At 37.5% G+C, this 24,775-nt stretch overlaps 1 protein-coding gene across 6 annotated transcripts in view; it reads left to right on the top strand.

The window, feature by feature from the left end:
• sns (nephrin adhesion molecule sticks and stones) overlaps window positions 1-24,775 on the top strand; it is a 436,207-nt gene that overhangs the window by 20,837 nt on the left and 390,595 nt on the right. The window lies entirely within an intron of this gene.

Raw genomic sequence — 24,775 nt, 5'->3', positions numbered from 1 at the left:
ATCTGCCAAGAACGTATATGAACAGGTCCCAGTCCAAGAAAAGGATGGAAGGATCCTGTTCATATGGACCTGTCGTCAGACAGAACACTAAATAAAAATTGTATCAGCATTGTGATTTCATGAGAATAATGACAAAAGTATTTAGAAATAAATTGACAGCGGTTTTTTCATTCATGTCTTAAAAATGTTAGGATCGAGTGTGGATTTGAAGTTAGCACTTTTACGGACTCATTATTATGCCACATTACAAACTGTCAGGAATAATGCAAAGCGGTTTTGAGGCAGTGTGAAATACAATACCTGTTTGATGGCTGTTTATTGGCGATTGTGACAGGTGAGTTTTATTTTAAAGCTTAGTGGAATTTAATTTATTTCTAAAACTAGAACAGAAGAATAATTTTTAACTGTTGTAGTGAGGTCAGTAGAATGCCTTACATCTGTACTTGTACGTATCGGGATTTCCTTTTATCTTAATATTGTTTGCGTTTTTATGTGAGACTGACAACAGTAAAGAATTAGCGAGGGAGTTTTTGTTAATAGCTTTCGGACTGTAAACGAAATATTTTAATGCTTTCAATACAATTTTATTGTTAACGGTAGATTTTATATTGTTCGGTAAAATTATTATATATTTAGCTGAAAGTATAAGGTTTGCATGAATCGGGCAAGTTATAGAGTGGTATTTTAGAAATCTTTAAAAATTGTAGTGATTGAAATTACCTAAAATACCTCCTTGTTCAGTCTCGTTCACCGCCTCTCGGTTGAATTCATCGCTACTGCGGTTTAAGGAACAGGCAGCTAAGTTACAGGAGCGTTGACTGATTTTTGGCTTACGGAAGTCCGGACGTATTAAACATTCATACTTGGCCCCACAGCTCTTTTGGGACAGCTTTGGAAATTTGATGCTCGGGATTACTAAATTATTGGACTTTGTCCATCGTCTGGTATTCAAAAATCCAAGAATAAATTCATCCCGAGTGTAACACGCCATCGTCAGGATCCTTTAAAATGGACCTATCTGATGCGTTGACAACTGCCAAGGCAAAGAACTATACCACGTCAAATGAAAGTCTAAATTATAAAATTTGTCTTAACAAATCCTAACGTTGTCATTTCTCTCAGGACAAGTGGACACTTGCTGGGAAATTCGTAAATAAAGAAAATCTTTTGTCACTGAGTTCTTCTCTTTTCAATTCTCCCTTGACTAAAGCAGCGACTACTTGTGACAATTTTCTGTATTATCGGACTGCTTGAGAAGTGAACAAACTTATTTCCTCTTAAGGCCGCGTCACTGCTCGACGAAACAGCAAAACTGTTAATACTTTAGAGTGTCTTTAATAAAAGTCATTTTACGAATCGAACTAAAGCTAGTAAGCCTCTCGCATTCTGGGAACCATTAATTCCTAAAAAGGCTGGTAGCTTTATCGATTTATATTGGCCAAAATTACCGTCTACTTATGGACGCCGACCGGTTATCTTTCCAATGACAGAATTCGACTGTCTGTGTGTCAGGCTTCTACTTCTTACGACCCTGATGTCTTCACTTTCATGGTAAGAGCGGGCTTAGCCTGGGAATCTTCTGACAAAATTATTACCGTCTTCGTTCCCCTAAAATAAACCGTATCTCACTTCTGGGTTTGTGCGGTTTTGGATCTTGTCCTTCGCTTTTTGGTATAAAATTACAGAAATTACGTCACTGGTCCAGTAATTGAGATTAGCTCATTCTAAAGGACACCACAGAGCGGGTGAACATCGCCTTTACCACACCTGAAGACGAGGACAGATCCATTTCTCGAAACGTTGTTTTGTAACGTCAGACGTTGGGAAGAACCCAGAAACCATAGAAACTATAATCCATGTTGCAAAACACCATCGTCAGAACCTTTCAGATTAGATCAGTTTCTCACTTCTTCCCCATTATTTCCCGTGTTTCTACTCAGCAAACATCCTTCCCAGCTCCCTTTCGCATATAAAATCTGCCCACAAACATGATCTGGCTTTTGTACAAACAATGGATATTTGTGATTACTTTCTGTACCATCTGCGCTCCTAGGTCATGCTCCGTAGCAAATACAGTTTCTCCGGGGTTTAAAACAGCGTGCGATCTATAAAATCTTCTCGGGAAATCAGCTGCGTTAAATGGTTAACGTTGTAAACCGACGTTAAGGAAACAAACTCTGTCCCCATCATCAGGCGACTTCCGAGAATCCAGTTATATCAAAACCCTGAAGATGGGGACAGAGTTTGTTCCCGAAACGTCGGTTTACTACGGTAACCATTCAACGCGGCTGATTTCCCGAGAAGATTTTATTGATTGTACTCGCCGCGAAAGTCTCAAATCCTATAGCGTGCGGTCTATTAACATTTGGAGTCTCTGTTGAAGAGTCTGTTAATTAGTTTTCTTTTTAATAGTCTTTTATTAAGTATGAATAGCCAGTTTAAGCCTCTCATTTTCAGAGCTTTAATAGAGTTTGGTTTGTGTCATTGTTTTTTTGGAAGTAATGTTCGTAAATAAATCCTCTTTTAGCTGATTGTACCGAAATTCGACAAACTTCGGTCGTGTACCTCCAGACTCAGTCATTGCAGTGCGTGACTACGGACTGGATGATCGAGATTCGATTTCCAACAGAAGTAAAGGATTTTTCATCTAGCCTCTGCTTCCAGACCGGCTCTGGGGACCACCCAACCTCCTATCCACTAGAGGCTGGGAACCGTTTCCCCGGGGCGTGAAGCTGACTACTCCCCCCATCTACTGCCGAGGTTAAGAATGAGTAGGAGTTCTCTCGCCTCTCCCCCCAAGCGCCTCCGTGGCGTGTAGTTGGGCAGATTATGTAGTGCTAATTGTTCGGGCCTGGCAGATATTTCTTGATGCCCCTGTAGGAGGCAGTGCGTGTTTGTGTGATCCTTTACCCGAGATAAAGTAACGCCATCAAAACCGTCATAATTTTTAAAGTTAGACGTGTTCTGCCAGAAGTTGCAGGCATGCGAAATCTTTGCGACTTGCGAAGTAAACGTGGCATTAGCATAATGACGCGACCCCACTCTGTCCTCTTGGTGGGGGACCAGCTCTCATCTGGGTTTTGCGAACACGTGTTTTGGAACTGTCTGTTATATTAATAAGACAATCGGAAAGCGAGCAGGTGGTCCTTCCAGCGAATCTAATGAGGCTGCCGGGTAATTGGACTCACGCACATTATGATAATTCCTTATAAAAATTTGTATTTCAGAACAGAAGTTCGCGTCCTGGCAGTTTGTAATCACATGTGAACTCTTCTGTTATTGCGTGATGTTGGCCGATATATTGCCGTAAGTTTGTTTGTAATTGATTTAAGGACATGTAGACACAAGCAACTAGTGGCTAGGGTTCCGAAGGAGGGCAAAATTTGTCTTCATTTATTATTCCACGCGTGATGTGTAAATTTAAGTCTACGATATTAATCCGTAATGTTCGGAGATTTAGTAAGTTTTTAAAGTGATATAAAATTATTCTATTCAGAATTATAAGAAATTTCTAAAAATAGAATCTTATTTGAATATTATCACAAAGTAATCATATAATGTGAATGTTTCTTTGTTTAATCTTGATTGGTTGATAGCGTCCTAATTAAAATTATATGATTACCTTTTTTCTTTTCCTGTATCCGTAAAGAATGCCTGCTAGGCGGATATAAACGAACACGATCTAGGATATGCGAAGACCTCTCTCGAGGTTCAAAGTGCTAACACGCTAGCAGAGTGTCAGCAGTGGGGGGGGGGGGGGGGGGGGGGGGGGCAACTGTTAGCTTCTAGAATTTCTTATCGAGTGTTTAAAGTTAGCAGTGCAGCATCCCGGTGTTATGTTGATGTCGCCATCTTGAGGTTCAATTCCCTTCTTTCGTGTTACTGCAGTGACATAAAACCAGGGAACTGAACCTGAAGATGAATACTTTAAGGCAAAACACGTGAATCGGAGAGCGAACAGAAGGTTTGAAAAATTGACGTACAAGGAAAACTAAGAACTACTTAGTGTTTATCTCTGTTTTAGTTTATTATCATCTTTGTACATTTAATATTAACTGGTAGAAAAGACTATTAAATTATCGTATTGGTCTTAATTCTGTTCCGCATGTGAGAAGAAAATTTCTTTTGAACGAATTCCAACAGAAACGTATTTATGGACACAAGCGATAAATTATTTCTATTTTATCGGTCAGTTTCTATTTATTAGCAGTGATATTTATTCTCTCTGTCTTCTTGGTTGCCAGAAATATTTACCTAACCGTGCATTACTCCATTCAATCCAGATTCTGTTTTACGCAATTTTTTTTCCTTCTACGTTGAACATTAAAGCGCTTTTCATGAAACTTGAAGCATGAAATTGTTTTTTTCCCCTTCAAAACAGGAATGGAGCTTAACGGTTGTACATTTATGGACAGCACCGACACGTATGACACAGTACGTTCTGTCTGTCTTGCGACGTTCAACGATTATAGACCGATATGAACATGGAACTGCGTAGTTTGTTTATTGAGTATAACAGCTGAACAGCAGCAACGTTCCTCGCTACCCTCAGAGCTCTTAGAAATGTTAATTATTAATGGATTCGCTGGCGTCTTTCTGTCGCTCACCGCTACAACTCTTGGTAATTATTAAACAGGTTCTGTACGACTGGGTCTTATTTCCCGTGTTGTTATATAAAGATCTAATTTTAACGGAGGTATCGAATGCGTCCGCATGGTTTAAATATCGTATTTTGATTTCCCTCTGATATCCGCGGAGTTCCGTGCGTCTACTGAAGCAGTTTGATTTTTAGATATTGAGTAGGATTTGAGGTTTTCATGGTAGTGAGTCTTCTGGGTTGTAGATTCGTGTGTTCGCCCTGATGATTGAGGCAGCAGTGACCTCTGAAATAGTGGTGACTTTCTACCAGATTACAAGGTGATACAACCCAGAAGATTATGTTACCTAACTCCATGGAGCTGAGTATTTTATTGAGAAATTGATACCGAATGTCGTTATCGAATGGTTAGCAAACCTAATTCGTATTCGGGAGGTCCCGTGTTCAAATCTTGGCCCGGAGACCGGTTATACTGACTGTGGTTAAGAGTGGGTTTAGTAGATCCTCCAGGCAAATGCCGGAATAGTGCCTTAAATTAAGTAACGACAGCTTTTTTCCATGTCTCTTCAAGATCATTATTCACTAACATCGTCTCATTCTGAAATTCGTTAAATATACTATACATATTAATAATTCGAGAAATTGATAGCCTTTGTGCTAATAAAATTTTACGTATTTTTATGGAACACAAAGTTTTACAACCCTTTCGACAGGAGCCCCTATTGTGTCCTATTATAAGCCATACAAATCCATTTTAATATTATCATGATTTTCATATACATGTGTTCTATCCAAGTGAGTATTCTAGGCGTCAGTTGACATTCATAAAAGAACCGGTGGATGAAATTGAACGGCTCAGAATCGTGAACAGTGGTATTTAACAGAATTAGTAATATTTTAGTTTCTTAGATATTATTAGAAATGTAATAAAATTGAGTTATTGAGATTAAGGCTATGCATGTAACAAGCGTAAAAATACGATAAATATCTTGTATAAAAACGTTGCGGTTGGATAACTTCAGTGGAAGATGACAGTTTCGCTCAGAAGTGAGACTGGTCTTGGAGCTCTTATCGAAACAGATGAAGTGTGTGTGAGCTGACAGAATGGCTCCTAAGCTATTCCAGCATCGGGGTTCTTGGAACGAATAGGGTGGTGAACTTACGGGTTTCGTGTTAAACAAGACACTATCTGAAGATTTCTGTCTTCTGGGTTGTTGCGCCTTGTAGTATGGTAGATGTTTACCAATTCATAGCCCTGATGACGGAGGAAGTGTGACCTCTGAAACGTTGGTAAACATCGACCAGACTACACAGCGCAACAACCCAGAAGACAGAAATCTTCATACTCATCGCCCTGATTACGGAGGCAGTACGACCTCTGAAACGTTGGTAAACATCGACCATACTACACGGCGCAACAACCCAGAAGACAGAAATCTTCATACTCATCGCCCTGATGGCGGAGGAAGAGTGACCTCTGAAACGTTGGTAAACATCGACCAGACTACACAGCGCAACAACCCAGAAGACAGAAATCTTCATACTCATCGCCCTGATGACGGAGGAAGAGTGACCTCTGAAACGTTGGTAAACATCGACCAGACTACACAGCGCAACAACCCAGAAGACAGAAATCTTCATACTCATCGCCCTGATGACGGAGGAAGAGTGACCTCTGAAACGTTGGTAAACATCGACCATACTACACGGCGCAACAACCCAGAAGACAGAAATCTTCATACTCATCGCCCTGATGGCGGAGGAAGAGTGACCTCTGAAACGTTGGTAAACATCGACCAGACTACACAGCGCAACAACCCAGAAGACAGAAATCTTCATACTCATCGCCCTGATGACGGAGGAAGAGTGACCTCTGAAACGTTGGTAAACATCGACCATACTACACGGCGCAACAACCCAGAAGACAGAAATCTTCATACTCATCGCCCTGATGACGGAGGAAGAGTGACCTCTGAAACGTTGGTAAACATCGACCAGACTACACAGCGCAACAACCCAGAAGACAGAAATCTTCATACTCATCGCCCTGATGACGGAGGCAGTATGACCTCTGAAACTTTGGTTAACATCGACCAGACTACACAGCGCAACAACCCAGAAGACAGAAATCTTCATACTCATCGAACTGATGACGGAGGAAGTGTGACCTCTGAAACGTTGGTAAACATCGACCAGACTACACAGCGCAACAACCCAGAAGACAGAAATCGTCATACTCATCGCCCTGATGACGGAGGCAGTATGACCTCTGAAACGTTGGCTAACATCTACCAGACTACACAGCGCAACAACCCAGAAGACAGAAATCTTCATACTAATCGCCCTGATGACGGAGGCAGTAGGACCTCTGAAACGTTGGTTAACATCGACCAGACTACACAGCGCAACAACCCAGAAGACAGAAATCTTCATACTCATCGCCCTGATGATGGAGGCAGTATGACCTCTGAAACGTTGGTAAACATCGACCAGACTACACAGCGCAACAACCCAGAAGACAGAAATCTTCATACTCATCGCCCTGATGATGGAGGCAGTATGACCTCTGAAACGTTGGTAAACATCGACCAGACTACACAGCGCAACAACCCAGAAGACAGAAATCTTCATACTCACCGCTATGAAAACCTCAAATCATACAAGAGACTATCTGTGTTTGTATCCTGAAGCCAACGATGTTTCAAATAATCCTTGGTTGTCTACTCAGTTGACGTACTTGTGTTAATCCTTTGTTTGTTCGTTTAATGAGTTGTAATAAAGCCAGTAAGCAACTGTCTGTTTGTAGTTTGATTTTTGAGAGTGTGTAACTGATTTATAACGTAGATACTGAGATAAAATTCATAATACGGAGGTCAAACGCGGTGGATATCTCTGGTGACCGAGTGTATTATTTTTCTCACTGAATTGTCTCTCCAGCTTCGCGCTGTTCCGTATCAGTCCTTACTCACAGTTCTACGGATCGAAACTCTGTTCTAACGGTACCGGATTTGACTTTCTGTTGGATTAGCATCTATTGTGAGAATTTTCCTCTGAATTTTACCGTGGAATAGACCACGAGTTGGATTTCGAACCCGTACGTAGTTCGACGATCATATTGTCATCTCATTGTAACACGAGCACTTGAAATGGAAACAAGAAGTAACTTAAGATTTAATTTATATACGTCTTATAAAACTCAAATTGAAGATAAGTTGTTAAAAAGTTGTTCGATATGCAAAATACGTGGGCTCGACCTGGATTTCTTGGAAAAAAATCAACGTAGAAAAAGCTGAAAGTGAGAAGTGTGCGGAATATTGTACGAAAAATTATTTTCCAATATATTTGTGTTTAGATACCAAAAAGAAGTTAAAGTTTTTAATAATGGAACTGAAGGAAGTTTTTGAGGACAATTCCGTGATTTATGAAGTTGACGTTCGGCCCACGGACGAAAGTTGATTCTCCGTTGTAGCGAAAATATTGTTCGTAAATTGAAAAGTCGGTATGAATTTATCCACATGGTTCGTTGAAGCGAAAATTTGTAAATCGGGAGTTTTTAAATCGAGGAATAGGCATATAGGTATATAATTAAAGTATATTTACAAATTTTAATACAAGTGTTTTGCGTCGTAGTTTTTGCGAAATAAACGTTAACTAAAATATCTGTATTATTTATTATTTTCTAAGACAGAATACAAAGGAGATTTGATAACACGCGGTCATTTTTTTAAATTATTTGTAGACACACTTGAGATTTAAGAATAGCTGACGTGGTGGACTCCATACAATTCTTGTTTTTGCAGACTCTTTGAGTTGCCGGAAATTTGGTAAACTTGAACCACTAAAACACAAACTCCGATGCATAATGACGTTTGTATTTCCGAACACAAAGCCCAGTAGAAATACAGAAGTTTCTGGTATTAGTGCGTAATTACACACACACACACACACGAGGAATCTTACGTGACTTTATTTCAAGGTTTCTTCTCACGATGTGAACTACCACTGTATTGCTACTGATTCTGCTTCTACATTTTCTTAGTATTATTTACAATTATCTAATCTTCTGACAAGGCTGCGACGAGAAACAGAATGTACATACGAGGTGCGATCGGAAAGTTTCAAGACTGCGCCTATAAAAACCCGTACACTTATCTCAAGTATTAAATTCATCCATCACCCTCGAAGTAGTTCCCCTGGGAGTGAACACAACGATTCCAGTGCCGCTGCCAAGGCTGGAAGCATCCCTAGAAATCTTTCTTTGTCAGCCTGTCAAGCACCATCTGCGATTCTGCCTGAATCTCTTCTATCGTCTCAAATCTCCTTCCCTTTAGCTGAATTTTCATCTTTGGGAAGAGGAAACCTTAGAAAGGAAGTGGGGGTCGGTTCTTGCAAGATCTTTGAGCTCCTGACAAACGAGAAGTCGATTCTGCTTCTGGTCCTCAGACAGGATGCGTCGCATGTGGAGTTCTTCCTTTAGAATCAGCTGACAGGTCCCATAGCCTATCCCAACAATGTCGCACAAGTCGTTGATGGTACGACGTCGATCTTCGTGAATGGCCTGCCGAATCTTCGTAACATTTTCGGGCGTTGTGCTCGAAGATGGTCGTCCAGAACGCTCGTCATCATCGACAGAGGTTCGGCCATTTTTAAAACGTGAATGCCACACAAAAGTTTGTGCACGACCCATTGCGTACTCCCCAAATGCTTGCTTTAGCATTTCATAGGTTTCCGTAGCCGTTTTGGCGAGTCTTTGGCAAGAGATTCAGGCAGAATCGCAGATGGTGCTTGACAGGCTGACAAAGAAAGATTTCCAGGGATGCTTTCAGGCTTGGCAGCGGCGCTGGGATCGTTGTGTTCACTCCCAGGGGAACTACTTCGAGGGTGATAGATGAATTTAATACCTGAGATAAGTGTACGGGTTTTTTATACGCGCAGTCTGGAAACCTTCCGATCGCACCTCGTATGAGTACTTCAGAATTAATGAAAAGTTGGATTTGAATGTTATCTGTCCGTGCAGTCTGCTAATGTGTAATGATTTCGACGGATTATTTTCCCATATTTGGTATTTTTAAGTGTGCGTATTATGTAAAATAACCTACCAGCCTTGAAATTGTATCGTAAGACCGACGTATTTCAGCACGAGCAGATGGAACGGTGAAAGGTTGTGGGGAAGTGTGTGAAATACGTTTTTATGTTGAATGAAAGAATAATATTCTGCATAAATGGCGGTGGTTTGTGGTGTTCTGGAAGCATCAGCGAAATGTCCGCTGTGCGTCGGTGTAATTGACTGGATGGGAATGCTCAGTACCCAATAACTTTTCAAAGCAATGAACAAACACGCAATTAGCTGGACTATGCAGTTGGTACCTCACCTGTAAGTCATTTTAAACATTTTTCAAGAATGATAGGAATGTTATTGAATTTTTATTTTATAGTTCATTCACGATTATCAGGATTGGTTTGGAAATATATTTTCCCGGAAAATATAAACCGTCGATAATAATAAAAAAGCAAATGTAACAAAGACTTAAATTTATTTACAAACAGATATTGCTTGTGTTTTTAAAAATCTGGTAATAACAGTAAGGGTTTTAGATAAACTGCAATACGGTACGTGCCTACAAATTTTAAAAAAAATTATTCCAGGGGATAATAAAAACCGTATATTGTCGTAAACATCAGATTTTAGCAACAATTAATTTATGTTGATACATAAAATACAGTTTGTAGTTTTCGTACATTGTTTTAATTAGGTTTATTATATTCGGTGGACACTAGGGCTCTAGGATCTATCTATCTATCTATCTATCTATCTATCTATCTATCTATCTATCTATCTATCTATCTATCTATCTATCTATCTATCTATCTATCTATCTATCTATCTATCTATCTATCTATCTATCTACGTATCTACGTATCTACGTATCTACCTATCTACCTATCTACCTATCTACCTATCTACCTATCTACCTATCTACCTATCTACCTATCTACCTATCTACCTATCTACCTATCTACCTATCTACCTATCTACCTATCTACCTATCTACCTATCTACCTATCTACCTATCTACCTACCTACCTACCTACCTACCTATCTACCTATCTATCTATCTATCTATCTATCTATCTATCTATCTATCTATCTATCTATCTATCTATCTATCTATCTATCTATCTATCTATCTATCTATCTATCTATCTATATATCTATCTAAAACACGTAAAAATGTTTATTTATTTATTCTTTTTTAAAATTCGTTTAAACCAGAGGGGTCCTGGTTAATTCGACCTCCGTATAATCGGGGACCTTCTGTATTAATAATCGGTGTGCATCCATCACATCTGAATAAGCTTGAAGACACTGCGTGTCAGAGTCTGCCCGAGAAACATCCGAAAATCTACCTTCCTCTCAATCGTCAAGATCAATCGCGTTTGATGGCGGAGGCGTTTAATATTTCTTTGAGGGCCAGATTTGTACAATTAGCAACGCCTAGAAGCTTTAACATGAGACGTATAAAGAATTTTTAAATTTTGTTACAAATTATAAAAGTGGGGTAGAAATTCAGTCCCTGAGGTTATTGATAATGTATATAGTAAATTGGATAAAATGCTCAGTAAAGTTACTTTGTGTAATGGAACATTTCAATTAGGGATGTGTTCGTTAATGTTTAACCATCTTTCTGCTCGGACGCCATAGTTTTGTCATTACAGAGTGAAGCGTTATGCAGATTTTAACGAACGTGACTCGCCGATAAGTAATTTGTGAATGACGCCTATAGGTACACACGTACTTGCCGCATAAAAATTGGTACACGCGATCTTGTTATGGGCAGTAAAGCGATTATAACGCGTATACTTCATTGAACAGTGACACAGAATCTTAGTGTACGAATTAGTATAAAGCGAAAATTCTACAAATTTCAAAGCCAAAGTCATTAATCGATGCCATAAATTATTATATACACAAAGAAATGTGGTGTTTAGTGGTTAGGATCACATGATTACCGATTAGTAGTGTAACAACACCGCCAAATTAATGACTTCTCGAAATTCCTTGTCTTACTGGGCACGTGTTGAAAATTAATTTATTTGTATAACACAGATTTTACATGTCCCATTAACATTTCAAAGGTAATGCAGTCGTTTTAGGGCCAGATGAATATTATGTCATATTGTCGATGTTCATCTTCTGAGTTGTAACGTTTCACGATTGAAGGTCGAGGCAGTATGTCCCGCAGCTACGTTGCGTCTTACTACAAGTTTATGCAGTCATAACCTCAAGTGTCTTAAGCTAAATAAGATCTGAAGGCACACTAAAATAAATTCAAGATATAATTTATGTTTTTCAAAAGTGGTCATTAAATTTCTTGTTGCAACGAAAACTTAAATTAACTGACAATATATCGTAACAGTTTCTATTGTCAAATTTCGTGAAAATATGTTTGACGGTTCTCGAGTTGTTCCATGCGTGCGGACAGATAGATCGATTGATTTCAGGAATGCGAACGCCTCTGAAAAGGAAATATTAAATTTGTTTTTATTTATAAGTTATAAAATTAACTTTGAACTAATAGGCTTATATCATATATTTTCCTCCTAAACGTGGTGCCTACCTGTGAGTCCACATGACGTTTCTACCCAGAAGACCTACAGCTTATGATACTAAGTACCTCTGTCTATTTACTATTATAAACTGACTAAATATTTGTTTCTGGTACTTACACGTGCATTAATACACGCGGTGACAGTTTTTAACCAAGAGTACAATTGGCCACAAATAGGTACTTGTCTTATGCCTTAATTAATTAATTAATTGTAGTATATTTTACTGCTGAAATGTGCGCACATCGTCAGATATTTATGTCCCGTGGTCATAAGGACTTTGTTTAGAAGCAGACTTAACTTTGTCCTCGGTGTATGACTAAGAGTCTGAATGTTAGAAGTACGTCTATACCGTTGTGTGATTCATATTTGGAAGTTTGGAGATAATACAATTTCGTATGTTTTAGTGGTAAATCCACAGGCCTGTACAAGTTTTTATAAAAGTCCGACCATTCAAAATAGGACTGGCAAACTTGGACCGTTACGCATTGTTGGTTCTGAGAACGCAGTTAAAGCTGCCTAAGGCCTAAACTATTCTGCGAGAATAAATCTGGATTTTTTTTATCAAGCTTTTTAATTAAGATCTTTGTTTTGTTTGAATACGATTCTGCAACGAGACTTAGCCAATCAAAACATATTCTCTCGCCTCCGCCTCGAATTAAAAACTAACTTCCATTTTAAGCAGTTTCTAGACCAATATTTTATACGTTTCTTTTCTTAACTTCCTCCGGAGTTGAATAAATCGTCATTTCTTTCACAGCGCCATCTTGTGCCGAGATATATCAGGGCGACTGATTACGGGAATAGATATCTCAGTGTCTCCAAGCGAAAATTGGGACAGTAACTCAAAATAGGCCACGACAATTTTCTCTCGATGCATCACTCACTAAAGACTCTTACTTTTTTATATTTCTTTGTTGTCTTGGGCAGTTTCTGTTAACGGTGGTCATTCGGAATGATTTCTAGGATTGTGTGAAATATATCTGTGTTGGGCAAGTCCGTGGTCTAGGCAACACGGAGTTTTCCTCCGGGGGCTTCCCCGGTTTCTCCGTGGCATCCCAACAGTTACTCCATTCACACACAGAAGAAGGCAATGGCAAACCACTTCTGGATCATCTGCCAAGAACGTATGTGAACAGGTCCCAGTCCGAGAAAAGGATGGAAGGATCCTGTTCATATGGACCTGTCGTCAGACAGAACACTAAATAATAATAAGATGAGGTGGTCTAGCGGTTAGAACGCTGGCCTTGTAATCCTGGGGTCTCGGGTTAGAATTTATAACTTGTGTTGGGCAAGGCCGTGGTCTAGGCAACACGGAGTTATCCTCCGTGGCATCCCAACAATTACTCCATTCACACACAGAAGAAGGCAATGGCAAACCACTTCTGGATCATCTGCCAAGAACGTATATGAACAGGTCCCAGTCCGAGAAAAGGATGGAAGGATCCTGTTCATATGGACCTGTAGTCAGACAGAACACTAAATAAATAAATAAACCTATGATACCAAGGGAAGAAGTGGTCATGTATTCATGCCCTGGGCAAGACACTTGCTGTCGATTACACTGGTCATGTGGTCCAGTGCCGCGTGTCGCCTTCGATCGGCAGCCAGTCATGTTACGTTTCTGCAACCTCTCTTGGTGCCAGAGCGTCATAAAACAATGAAATGCAGTTGCATATCTTGCCGACACTAATAGAAATAAGAGACTAGTTCCCTGTTTTATTCACTGACTGAGGTGCTAATGATCACGGCTACGCGGATCCATTCATCACTGGGAACCCACCGCCTTCTTGAAGTGTTTGGCTTGGTAATGAAGGAATCGATTGGTGGAAATGTTCCATTATGAGAACAAAAGCGCTGGGTGATTGATTACGTCACAGCTGCGCCCGCGTCTTTATCTTGTGCTTAATTTCTTGCATGTCTTTCCATTCTGGATTTATTTCCTCGTCTAGACACTAACCTTACCTGGGATGTTGACCTCACACCAGAACCGATAATCGTCTCTGATGTTTGTGTAATCATTTTAGGTTTTCCCTATTTCTAATAGTAATAAATAACTGTTTCTTGTAACAACTTTAAGCCACGGTGGTCTAGCGGTTAGAACGCTGGCCTTGTAATCCTGGGGTCTCGGGTTCGATTCCCGGCGGTGCCCGAATTTATAACTTGTGTTGGGCAAGGCCGTGGTCTAGGCAACGCGGAGTTTTCCTCCGGGGGCTTCCCCGGTTTCTCTGTGGCATCCCAACAATTACTCCATTCACACACAGAAGAAGGCAATGGCAAACCACTTCTGGATCATCTGCCAAGAACGTATATGAACAGGTCCCAGTCCGAGAAAAGGATGGAAGAATCCTGTTCATATGGACCTGTCGTCAGACAGAACACTAAATAATAATAAGATGAGGTGGTCTAGCGGTTAGAACGCTGGCCTTGTAATCCTGGGGTCTCGGGTTCGATTCCCGGCGGTGCCCGAATTTATAACTTGTGTTGGGCAAGGCCGTGGTCTAGGCAACACGGAGTTTTCCTCCGTGGCATCCCAACAATTACTCCATTCACACACAGAAGAAGGCAATGGCAAACCACTTCTGGATCATCTGCCAAGAACGTATATGAACAGGTCCCAGTCCGAGAAAAGGATGGAAGGATCCTGTTCATATGGACCTGTTGTCAGACAGAACACTAAATAAATAAATATAAATAAAATAACAACTTTAGCTATAAGTTTTTTGTTGTTGTTAAACGTATTAATTAAGTGACATTAACTTCCTACTTCATTTGTGGTTTAAGTAACAACGATGTCAGTCCCTCAGTCTGGTGATGAGATGATTAATGAATCATGATTTGGAAAGGATAGGAAAGGAGGTGGTCTTAGCCTAATTAATGGAACTACCCCAAAATTTGCCTTGATGGACTGAGGGACACCACGAAAAATCTTAGTCAGGACAGCCCTGTTCCCCGGCGTACATTTTAAAAAGTATCCCCTTCCCCAAATTCCAAGCAGGATTGGATGGAACGTAAATATTGTACCATAAAATAAAAGACAGATGCTCTGATAGTGCGAGTAAGGTAATTGGTATAGAAGCAGGCTTTAAAATAAGTAGGTCCATGCTGAGAGGTGTTTGCTGCCTCCATTATCAGGGTGGTTATTCGATAGTGTAGCATGAGAAGCTGGGAATCATTTTGGTGCATGCTTGAAGACGTAAGGAAACGTAGAACACGTGTGTCTAGATGGACGGTTTCAGGACGTTTCGGAAACACACTTACTGCTACGAGCCAGCAGTCTGACAAAAAGAAAAATATAGAATTCCCCAAAGATTTCAACAACATATATGCATATATTTATTTTGTACAGTCTATACACAAACGTTTGAAGTTTATTGGTGTTGTAAAAAATTATATAATATTAGAACATTTTATTGTATAAAATATTATATTAGCGCTGTCTCTTCACCAGCCGTCAGACGCACGTTAGTCTACACAACATCTCTTGATAAATATAACGTCTGACTACAATAAGCAACTTACCATGAAAATGGAAAGCTACAAACAGAACTACGGATCATTATAATATATTGCATTAAATATCTAATAGTTTTTAAAATATTTTAAATTGATAAAAACTGAAGACGACGGTATTACCCGTCGAAACATGTCGCTTTAATAAAAAGCGCTAAAAAATATAATGTAAAATTGTATTTACGATTAAGAGCGCTAATATAATATTTTACACAATAAAATGTTTTAATATTATATAATTTTTTACAACACCAATAAACTTCAAACGTTTGTGTATAGACTGTACAAAATAAATATATTTAATCAAACACAAACATGACGCATATAAGATACAAATTAAAAAAAACATATATGCAGTTGTTTTATTGTCAGTTTGAATATATTAGTCTATAAGTTACAACTAACATGTGTTTGTCACATGTATTTGAATGTCTCTTTATATTTTTTGTATGAATTGGAAGACAAAGAGACAGCTTCTGCTGTAGTTTAATGTCACCCCAAATCATAGAAATGAGATATCTTAGAAGAATCTATTGTTTTAGCCTAAATATACATTAATGGATTACTTTTTTCGAAAAAAACTGTCTGGATGATGGTATTGAAAAGTGTATTAAAATTGTTGACGTCACATAAAATCTATTGTGGTGAGGTTCGTTGACGTATCTCATTCCATTTTCGACTCGGAGCCAAATTCTTTATTGTCGTATCAACAGTCATTACCATGTTTTCGCGTGACCGCCATGCTGTTGAACTTTCAAGAACTTTTCTGATAGATAAAAATATACTATCGCCACCTGTAATCCTTCCTTAACTACTTAAAAGTTTCTTGCCGTGAGTGGGAAACTGTCTTTTTGCAAGGAGCTGGCTACTTTTAGTGGGGTTTCCTATTCAGTCCTCGTGAATGGAATTATTTATAACTCACTCTTCTGTCTTTTTTTTCACCTGTTCTCCTTCAGGTCCGACCTCAAGCTTGCCGACTGTCAGAGTCCTTCTAAAGTAACAAGAATTAGTTACCTTGACTTTTCCAGTAGTTTTAAAAAAATGTCTAATTTTTGTCTAATTTACATATTATAAATTCCAACTCTCGGGGCTGAATAACTAGCTCCCTGCTTAGTGTCTGGGAGATCCTGTATTAAGTTCTCGGCTTGGAGTCCTGTTATCTTGACTGAGGTTTTCGCGGCTTTCTTCAGTTACTCTAGGCAGTAGCTGGTAGTTAACATTAATATTATATCCCACGGTCACCTCCCTCCGTTCACAATTGTCTTAACATCGTCAATTTTAGAAGTATCTTTATTTAAGGTCCTTAATTATTGTAATAAAATCCTTTATGCAACAGCGGGTGGTTTAAAGAAGTAAATGCTGTTGGTTAAATCTACAATTTAAGAAGCAAAAATAATTGTTAAGAGCCATTTGGAAAAGAGTTACAAAATGACAGTTTAGTTTGTCTACTGTAAAGGAAATCAGACATGCAGTTGGTAGAACTTCTTTAATTCCAAGACTGTCGCACAGAACAAACAAGTGTGCCCCCATTGGGATTCGAAATTAATATTTGAGAGATGTTAACTGTGGTTGCTGTAAGTGGAATTTTTACGGGGTCGGTAAAAGTATCTCATCATACCTGGTAATAGTTCGTCCAGAGGTAAACATAACTTCATATGTGAAGGTTGAACGTTTTAAATCGTCAAATAAATTGACTGAGTTGATAAATTTTATTTCTGTGTACAAGCGCTTCGAGATAAATATAAATAAATGTTGTGCCATGTTGTTACACGTACTATGAAACAGGTTTAATTGATGTTTTGGTGTTGTGCCATGTTGTTAGACGTAAAATGAAACAGGTTTAACAGATTAGTGTTGTGCCATGTTGTTACACGTTCAATGAAACAGGTTTAATTGATGTTTTGGTGTTGTGCCATGTTGTTAGACGTAAAATGAAACAGGTTCAACAGATTAGTGTTGTGCCATGTTGTTACACGTTCAATTGATGTTTTGGTGTTGTGCCATGTTGTTACATGTTCAATGAAACAGGTTTAATATATTTTTTGGTGTTGTGCCATGTTAGACGTAAAATGAAACAGGTTTAACTGATTAGTGTTGTGCCATGTTGTTACACGTTCAATGAAACAGGTTTAATAGATGTTTTGGTGTTGTGCCATGTTAGACGTATAATGAAACAGATTTAACTGGATAGTGTTGTGACATGTTGTTGCACGTACAATGCAACAGGTTAAACTGATTTTTCAGTGCTGTACCTGTTGTACAACCTCTGCATCACAATTTTCCTTTGTTGTAGGGAAAGTTTGGCACACGAGTGTGTGAATGTCTGTTCTCATACAAGTCAAGTATAAAGTAAGAGTGGAAAGATGTGATCCGAACCGCAATATACAAAATGTCGATGAGCGTTCTTTGTACCTTTACATTCGGAATGCACCTTGCTGAAATATAAAACTTGAGCCAGGTGCATATGAACCTTCTACGCAAATCGTAGTAGCAGATCACACGTAATGTAAAAACATAAGCTTACGATTCTAATGTCAAATGAGATTTTTCCCTGAACTCTTTCCTATTTGCGTTTTTTTATTCACAAAAGAACTGGAGCGGATATCAATCCACTTTACGAACTTTTCCACTACATTTTAAACATCGTTTCTTTCTTTTCTACTGATTCATTTGTTTATAGGAAACTGGTCGTTAGAAACAGAATGGTTTCTTTATGTAGGGCCGTAACTTTTTCTGTGTTTCAACGTATTCAGTAGACCTTCATTAAGTATGTACGATATATATCGAAATTTATCTTATACTGAGAACTGTAGGATGGGGGGATTTATAAAACAGAGCGTCTGCTATATTAAAAACTTCCATTTGTACTGTTGGAGATTAAGCATATGTCTGTGTAAATAAAGCAGTAATGTAAATCTATAATTCTACAATACAATACATTAAGCTATGTGCTCGCCTACTGGCCTCGTGCGTTGAAGGTCGCGTTTCCGTATCCTCATCAGTTCGGAATATATTTACTGTTTCATACAACTGTCATGTTTCTTTCCGGTATACAGATAACTGCCACAACAAAAGTCACAAAGTTTTTGAAAATCTGTTCCGATAAATCATTCGAATACCGTACGAAATGTTCGTATTACTTATTCACTGTAGGAAATCAATAACCACGAAGTTGTGATAGCATCCAAAGGCGTAACGTCCGTACTAAATTTAATAAAAATCTGTCCAGCGGTTTTCCAGTTGAAACATGCGGACAGATAATCACCATCACCCCTGAAGGGCTATGTGTATATTTCGTGAACATCATGCAAAGAACGCATAATGATCAAGTATAGATCTATAGAACAGGCCCAAATATCTGTTAATATGTATAGCAAGGCGTTCCATCATGTAATTTGTTCGAAGTTTATAGACCAACTTCTGTAAAATATTTATCACGTCTTCAAATCTAAGAATATGACTGGATCCTATAATCTACTATTCACCTTCAGGCTACAGAGTTTAAATACTTTGATGTACTCTTTGAATAGATTGTAAGGCATTTCGTCTCGTGTATTCGTATAAAACAATATCACATTTGTTACACATCCATCCATGGGTTAAATAGAAAGCTTTGGAATTCGTGGGACACGCTGTATATGAAGGTATGCCATCACATTTGACTGGAGAGTGAATGTCCAATCCGCCAAGGAATTCAGAGAAACGGTCCCACATAATAACATCGAATTATTGATTTATTATCGGTTAATTAGTTCTGCGTCACTCTTGTCCACCAAAGTGGGGTCTACCCACACATCGGAAGCAGTTAATTGCAGCGAATGTTTGCCGTTTTAGATCGGTCTGTGTGAAATCACCTTGTCGACTGTGTAAATTGGCAAGAATTTGGAGCTACGGTGTTCCTGAGGCGTCTGTATAATTAATTACGGTACAGAACTTGGCAGAAGGAAATATCTGCATTACCATACGAGGATATACTGTAACGAATTCGGAAAGGTGTACTCCATTTGAATCGGAAATTTTCTAAATGGGTTCGGTGTTTCTTTCCTTGAAATAATTTATTACAAATGAAAGTTATTTGAAGATTAATGTCTTTAGGGGCGTTGCGCCGTGTAGTCTGGTAGAAGTTTAGACGTTTAATGACGTTTTGTACGTGGTTACTACTTCCATCGTCAGGACAGCACGTAATTAGTTAACTGTGGCTATTATTACTATTATTATTATTATGAGGCAAATAAGAGAATTTTCTACTTTTAGTGTGAGCAGTGCGCTAAGACATAGTCCTTCAGTCAGGTGCGTCATCGCTGCAAATGACGTATGTAAATCTTTGGACGTATTTAGCATAAACATTTTCTCCCTTGAGCGAACGTTCTCAACAAGGGAAATGCTCTAGCTTCGTTATCTGTCTTTTTATATTTTTTAAAGTTTTACAATTATATTAGTCTTCCCTAGGTGGATTATTTGTTTTTATTTATATTTCTTCATTTATTTTGCTCTCTGTTAATATTGTTTCTATTTTGGGTTTGCCTGTACTTGGCAGTTATATTTAATACTGTACATGTATAAGTTTAGTTAATCTGTTTGTGTACTATTTTTCATTATTATTTCACTATTATTGTATGTATTATCAGTGTTTGCCTGTTATTAGCTTCGTGTTGTTGGCAAACACGTAAATAAATTAATTGAATTGAATTGAAATTGAATTGAATTATACGAATAAAAAATCGACAGTCTTCATTAGCGTGCCCTTAGTAGGATTTAAGTTTTTCATGGCGGCGGTTATGTAGATGGCTGTCTTCTGGGTTGTAGCACCGTGTAGTCTGGTAGACGTTTAATGACGTTTCATAGGTACGTGTTGTCTCCATCGTCAGGGCCATGACTTAATCCAGAAGACAGCCAATTTCAGTTTACACTTTTCTGTTCACTGGCCGACGTGGTTTTACGTTGAAGATGGAAGGCGACGAAGATAGTCTAATACCTGTTGCATAAATGTTTAAAATCAGCCAGTAACGGTGTTGTGTCTAGACCAGTGGTTAACAAACGTTTTAAGTTCGCGGGATATCTAGACGCCAAACTGTTTTTTTGTGAAACAACGGAACATTTGTATGGTATTTGAGATGATAAAGTTGCGTCATATTGTGATAAATATATATTTGTTTAAATCTTGTCAGTCTAATCACAATAAAATTCCTATTAAATATTAAAATATTACCATAATTAACATTTAAATATTTAAAATATATCAAATGATGCTCTCTATCGAAATGTTCGATTTACGTTAGATCATCACTCCTTTACACATGTTTCAGTTCTAAAAGAACTATCTTCAGGTGTATAAATTATATAAACTTAAATATAATTTCTTAAATACAACTTTTAGTCAGATGTTTATTATTATTATTATTTCGCATGGCGGGGAATATATCAATGTTCTTCTGGTGTGGTGTTGTCGGTTGATACCAACGTTTCGGGGGAAAAAAAACCCTACGTACTTCATCTTTAGGATTGAAGACAAAATGGCGTAAGTACGAAGAAGACCAACATCGACCATGAGAAATTAATTTTTATACTTTTTATCGATTTAGATACAGTTGGCTATTAGTAGCTGAAAAGATGAAATATGACGAAATATTATCGATATATCGCGTATTATAATCTGCGCATCTCAACAAATAATAATATAATAATAGTCTATTAATTAAACAATGCCAATAAATAACAATGATAAAAGAATAAAATTAGTGAATACCTCATATTATAACAAATTTTGTTAGGGGACTCCAGCCTGTTTCACTTTTCCTGTTATCGTTTTACTGTAAATATTTTCAGTTAAGAACTAGAAGAATATTTAAATATATACATTTGATTTTGTACCAGACACAAAAGATGCAGAATTAAATAAATTCAGTGAAAAATTTAGCTTTGATCGTGAGTTCCAAATTATTATTTTTACCTAAATAAATGCAAACTTTTTAAAAACTGCTGCATAATTAATTTCCTCAAACAAATTATAGAAACATTAAAGAAATTCAACGAAAAAGTTGAACTAGGTTTATGATGTGAAGCTTTCAATGCGGGTTTCATTAATAAAGTTTTCTCGGGCTATCAGCCGTGTTAGTTAGTGATCGTAGCTACAGCCTTTAAAATTAGGACAGAGATGGTCCTCGAAACGTCGGCGATTGACCACCAACTAACACAGCTGATAGCCCGAGAAGACTTTATTAATGAACTACGTTCTTAGACATAAAACTCTCCATTCTTGATGGAAGAATTGCCACTCTGTGATTAATCTCCGTAAAAATTCCGAAAAGCTACTTCGTCGTTATCTCAGTGAGGTCTGAAAAAACAGTTTTTCGTAAGCACTTCGAGTGGAAACAAGCAGAGAGAAGGTGTTGATTTTCTTGACAATTCGGGGAATTTCTTTTCACAGATATTGAAAATTTTAATCACGTGAAGTTTTTTTAAAGCTGATAACGCGAAGTTTCATCCGATGACAAATCAATTAGTTGTTACTTTTTTATTTTGACGTCAGTTCTGATCCCCTTTTATTTGTGTTGAAAGAAAAGGTTAGGTTCATTTTGGGGGAATTCCCGGAAATTGAGTTAGAAACTTGGACTGTAGATTCGTGAGGTACTTCGTCACTGTCCCCTGACTTGTTCGAAGTCCGCTTCGTTCTTGTCGGAAAACTGACTGAAACACGGGAGCATTTCATATTTCTGTCTCACACTTTTGTGTTTTCCATAGACGTGTTTTCGTGGTAAAAGATTTTACTTTGTGGATTATGTAGAGACATTAGTTTACGATCTTGAATACCTGAAATTAATGTCACTAAATTCTTCAAAGATACCTTTAAGATAGGTAACAATTTGCAAGCCACTTTTTGTACTCAAAATGGTACGAAAGACTGGGTTTATATTTAAAAAGAAAAATTCTAATCTCATCCTTAAATATATATTTTTTTATATATTTTAAATCTTGTCCGTCTAATCACAATAAATTCTTATTAAATATTACAATAATTAACATTTAAAATATTTAAAATATATCAAATGATGTTCTTTATCGAAATATTCGATTTACATTAGACCATCATTTTTCCACGACATGTTTCAGTTCCTAAAAGAACTATCTTCAGGTGTATATAATTATATAAAGATTCAAATCAATAATAACTTAAATACAATTTCTATATATTATTTTAGTGTACATTTTTATCAGATATCAAACGATGTTCTTTTCCAGATTTTATTCCATTTTAATAACATACTCGATGTTGTTCTGTATATGTACATCAATATGACTTTAGTGTGGGTGAACGTTTTTGTTGTATTTTGTATCAGCCTGTAATGTAAATAATATAAAGACTAAATGAATATTTATAAAATAAAAATTAAAAAATATAAAAATAAAATAATATATATTGAAATAATGAAATATAATTTTGGAACATACCAGAAATGAAAGTTATATATTTATTATATCACAATATGACGCAACTTTACCATCTCATCCTTAAGATCAAACACACGGTGTACCAACTTTTCACACGACAACAAAGTTATATCAGTGTTTAGTAAGAGTTTATCACTATCAGTAACCATTTTGCTACACAGAATTTTAAAAAAAAAGTGTTTAACGTCCCTGTCTTTATGAAGTTCACTATACTTACATCTTGCAGTACTTTGTTGACATCTGGCTGTAGTGTTCTGTTATCACAGCTTCTCTGCAGTGCTGAAAAATTACGTGAGGAGAAACTTCTTTTATCCTTGCCTGAATCATTTCTTCGTAATATTTAACACTCCCGCAGCATCAAAGCATATCACTACGCAGCTTGATCATAAAAGATAATTCATTTCTACGAATTTATCGGCTAGGACAACGATTTAATCTTCAGTGAGTTTTTCCGATTAAATTATAGATTATGGGACACGTTAAAAAATCTTCTGTTATACGTTATAAAGAGTGAAGCATTCGAAAATATGTCACAGAAAACCCTTAAAACCAATTAAATTAACATAACGTAACATTTATTTTTTACCTGAAGTGAACATTAGTAAAATACATATGTAGGCTCTTGGAATTTTGATTTAACTTATTTTAAACCTTGCTTCAAATTATTCATTAGGTGAAGTTAGGTCAGATTGTGGTTTAAAAGGGTTTGCTAGGCCCTTTTTTGATTGCATCATCCTTTCTAGTATCTAAAAAAACTTAAAAGCATGTTTATTTTTCGTTTTTAATCGTGCCTTGTGAACTCCAATGGAGTAGTTCCTCTTTCGAAAAATTTACAGAATAAGAAGTTTTCTGAAATGTCCCAATCATAACACTAGAGCACGTGCTCTGGAAATATTGAAAGTTGGGCCAAATTCGTTACATCTTTAGAATCGACCAATTGCAGTGGGAAATTGGGACTCTGTCTCTGTCGATCTAGCATTTATGTTTTTATATTTCAGTGTGTGTTGCGATGCGCCAAGGAGGTGTATCCTGATATGAGGGCAGACCTGACTTTACAATATTTTCCCCCGTGCATAATTGAAAACGTTTTTATTGCAATAGGGAAGATAACAGATTCATCGATTATTATGCTGTTTCGATGTTTTCATTATCAAATAAGAAAACTTTCGACAGTAATGTCAAGGATTTATGAGATATTGTAGCATTTTGTTAAAAAATATTATTTTTGCGCTTTAAATGAGTTTGCACGCCATTAAAAAGTTTTTGTTTTAGTTCGTATGTTGAGTGTGATTTGGTTTGAAGTTCCACCTGAGACTCGTGGATTGCGGGCTTAATACTGCAAAATGAATTTAAGCTGTTTGGACACTGCTCGTTAACAATGATTGTCTATGTGAAACGAGACTTAATAAAGCTATCTTGATATCTGCGGGATCTTTTTAAGTCGAATTTACATTCGGAATTACATGGAGTATCTTTTGACTGAAGAGAAACCGAATCTATAGACCTTTGTCTACATACGATCAATTGGGCGAAGGCTTTTAAAATTCCTTGTCAATTTCAGTAAAATTTAAGGCCAGATTTGAATTTAATGAATTATTTTGTTATTGT

This window comes from Zootermopsis nevadensis, unplaced genomic scaffold (assembly GCF_977971745.1).
Source record: "Zootermopsis nevadensis isolate Lab colony 2312 unplaced genomic scaffold, Znev_1.0 Znev_ptg000022l, whole genome shotgun sequence".
Classification (NCBI taxonomy): Eukaryota; Metazoa; Arthropoda; class Insecta; order Blattodea; family Termopsidae; genus Zootermopsis; species Zootermopsis nevadensis.
Note: the sequence above shows the minus strand (reverse complement) of the source record. Positions and strands in the feature narration are given on the sequence as shown.